Source organism: Nycticebus coucang, chromosome 1, assembly GCF_027406575.1.
Source record: "Nycticebus coucang isolate mNycCou1 chromosome 1, mNycCou1.pri, whole genome shotgun sequence".
Lineage (NCBI taxonomy): Eukaryota > Metazoa > Chordata > Mammalia > Primates > Lorisidae > Nycticebus > Nycticebus coucang.
The window spans coordinates 49,893,025-49,896,841 of record NC_069780.1 but is presented as its reverse complement, the minus strand read 5'-3'; the positions used below and the strand labels follow the sequence as shown (position 1 = coordinate 49,896,841).

Here is a 3,817-nt window from a genome sequence, read left to right as displayed (position 1 = left end):
TAAATGGATAATTTATTAAAGCATTTTGCATGTGCCTGAGGAAGTTTATTACAAAGCTAACGGGATACTAGATTTCATGGATGACGAGAAAAAGAATCCCGACTTTTTTCCTTTTAAGTAGAACACTGAAAGGACAAAATTTGGGATAATTTGGCCTCAAAACAATCTTAGTGACAAGATGAATTTCTTCGGAAATATGATACAAACACAAGATTTTGTTGGTAGTTGATAAAAAAAAATGATCATGGGTCTTTTTGTTAAATAAAACAAGTTGGTGATTTTAAAAGGAGCTGTTAAATGTAGGTGCAACTTCTATTTTAGTGGCTACATAGAAGGGAATTTCAGGGCATCTTATATAATTAAACTTTGATTTTAACATTGGAATTTGTCCAGCACTGTACATATGATGTGTCAAACATGAAAAACTTCCCTCCAGGATGCCATTTCTGACCATGAATTTAAGGAACAGGCTCAACTTTAGTTCCCACAGTGCCTGGTTCATAAATATAACATTTATAATAAATGCTCTATTTTTGTTTTATTTCACAAAAAGCAATGAAAAAGACAACATGATCATATTTTTTTACAAACTTTGTATTACAATGTCTCCTACAAAAGTATGTTAGCTTTTTATATTCATAACATAGTGCCTGACCCACCCCAGATTCTCAATTAATAAATTTTAAATTATAAAGGAATAAAATAATTCCAACTAGTAAATAAATAAATAAAAGATTTGGGAGCATTTTGCCACAAAATGAGGTTAAGTTTACTAATACTATTAACATACATACATACATATAAATGATACCACTAAGATAATTTTTTTTTTTTTTTTGGCTGAGTATAGGGAACTTTATTGATGTTACATGACAAGATAAGGCTTCCTGGGCCCCTCCCATTCTTCAGGGGGTCTGATGTAGAAATTGTGTTGAGAGGAGATTCTCAGTGAGTTGGGAGACTGAGTAGGCAGGGCCACCCCAGCAGCTGAGGGCCTCTCTCTTCCTCTCATGCTCTGGCTGGGGCTGGCAGTCCAGGGGCTCTTACTCCTTAGAGGCCATGTGGGCCATAAAGTCCACCACCCAGTTGCTGTAGTCAAATTCATTGTCATACTAGGCAATGAGTTTGACAAAGTGGTCAATGAGGTCAATGCCAGCCCCAGCATCAAAGATGGAAGAATGGGTGTCACTGCTAAAGTCGGAGGAGACGACCTGGTGCTCAGTGTAGGATGCCTTTAAGGGGCCCTCCAATACCTGCTTCACCACCTTCTTGATATCATCATATTGGGCAGCCTCCTCCAGACAGCAGGTGAGGTCCATGACTGACACGTTGACAGTGGGGACATGGAAGGCCATGCCAGTGAGTATCCCATTCACCAGGGATGATATACTAGAGATCCCTGCAGCCATTATGCCACAACTTCCCAGAGGGACCATCCATAGTCTTCTAGGTGGCAGTGGGGACATGGAAGACCATGCCAGTGAACTTCCCATTCAGCTCAGAGACAACCTTGCCCACAGCCTTGGCTCACTAGTCAAGGGAAGGATGATGTTCTGGTGAGCCTTGTGGCCATCATGCCACAACTTCCCAAAGGGGCCATCCACAGTCTTCTGGGTGGCAGTGACAGCCTGAACTGTGGTCACAAATCCCTCCATGATGCCAAAGTTGTCATGGATGATCTTGGCCAAGGGTACTAAGCAGTTGATGGTACAGGACTCATTGCTGACAATGCTGAAGCTGTACTTATTGTGGTTCACACCCATCATAAACATGGGGGCATCAGCAGAAGGGGCAGAGATGATGACCTTTTGTCAACCTCCTGTAGGTGAACCACAGCTTTCTCCATGGTGGTGAAGATACGAGTGGACTCCACACCATAGTCAGTGCCTGCCTTGCCACATTCGATTTTGGTGGGATCTCACTCCTGGAAGATGGTTATGGAATTTCCATTGATAACAAGCTTTCTGTTCTCAGCCTTAACTGTGCCATGGAATTTGCTGTGGGTGGAATCATACTAGAACATGTAGACCATGTAACTGAGGTCAATGAAGGGGGGTCATTGATAGTGACAATATCCACTTTGCCAGACTTAAAAGCAGCCCTCGTGACCAGGCACCCGATATAACCATAGCCATTTATTCCGATCTTCACTTTCACCATGGTATCTCAGGGATATAGCTGGCGCTGCAGGAGAAGAAGTGGCTCTCTGACAAACAAGAGGACCAGAAAGCCCACTAAAGATGATCTACTTCACTTTTTCCACACCTTCAGTTCTCTTGTCTCCCTCGAGGTTGATACTTTGTGTTGCAAGGGATTGAGCATAAATCTGAAATCACAAGGATAGCATTTTCCTGAGTTCTGTGAGTCAGAATAGCCAAGTATCAGACCTGAATGTGGTTCTGGGAAATCTCTGAAATTGCCATTGGTGTACAAAGTAAGGGAAGTTTCATGAGAACTGTTACTCTGATTCTGCAGTTTGGCTAACTCCATACAACTACTTAGAGAAAATACTATTTACATCTAATTTTTCTTTTGCACCTTCATAGAGGAGAAAACTATCATGGTAAGAGATCTAATGAATTTCAAAAGTAAATAAGATAAACAGGTAGATGAAGAAGGTGATTCCAGAAGACAACATACCATAAAGAGTTTCAGAGTTAAGAAATAGACATTGCATGGTAGCTCATGACTGTAATCCTAGCACTCTGGAAGGCTGAGGTAGGTGGATTGCCTACCTAGAGCTTAGGAGTTCGAGGCCAGCCCGAGCCAGAGCAAAACCCCATCTCTAAAAATAGCAGGGCATGCCTGCTATTGGGGTGCCTGCAATCCCAGCTACTTGGGAGACTGAGGTCAGAGAATTGCTTGAGCCCAGAAGTTTGAGGTTTCTGTGAACTATGACACCATGGCACTCTAACAAGGGTGACAAAATGAAAAAAAAAAAAAAGAAAGAGAGAAATAGAGAAGAAGTTCTCTGTCTTGACTGCCTGCGTATTTGCCATGTTGTGTGAGTACTCAGAGTAGGAAGAAGAACAAAGTCATGTCCTTCATTTGGCAAGGCTGAGGCAGGAGGTGGAGGGAGGTCAGCTATTAGGAGTTGTCTAGAACTATCACAGTTGGTATTGCCATATCGTGTAATATGATAACTCCATTAGCTCAGTGCAGGAAAGGAATGTGCCCACTTGAAGTAGGTAGAACATTCTTCTCACTTCAAACTGGATGATTTGTATAAGTCATTCTCCCTGCCTCACATATTTTGATAAACATCATTCATAATTAAGGGCCTTGCCATTGAAAATGAAATCCTTCTGAAGAGAAAGACCATATTCTAAACATCATTTTATCTCTGCTTTGTTTGTGTTTCCTCCATTTGTCTCTAATGATGACTTAGTAGACATCAAAAAACCACTGTAATTCCAAGGACCATGATAATAACATTTGCTGTGTGCTTGAAGAAAAACCACGCAAGGATTTTCAACCAGGGCTCCAAAATAAAACATTGAAGTAAATAGTAGTCAATAGTCAGGGTTGTAGGCAAGTCAAATTTTAGGGACTATAGAATTTAAGGAAAATCCAGGAATTTGGGGAGTCTTGACTGGGCAGATCAAAGCAGAACTATTATGTATATATAACCATGGGATATACAGGAAGGCCAGAATCAGGCTAAAGAAATAGATTATACGAATATCACCAACTTTTAAGGAGGCTGTCCTAATCTATGAAGTTGTCTTAGAATGTGGGGGACTTTAGAACCTGTTCTCCATAAGCAGGAAAAAGGACAGTGTACCTCTGTAACGATGCATGTCTACACAGACATGAC

The 3,817-nt window shown here is 41.2% G+C and overlaps 1 pseudogene; it reads right to left on the bottom strand.

Annotated features, from left to right (window-relative positions):
• Positions 1-1,043: 1,043 nt before the first annotated feature.
• On the bottom strand, positions 1,044-2,160 carry LOC128590248 (glyceraldehyde-3-phosphate dehydrogenase-like; annotated as a pseudogene).
• Between the last annotated feature and the right edge of the window lie 1,657 nt (positions 2,161-3,817).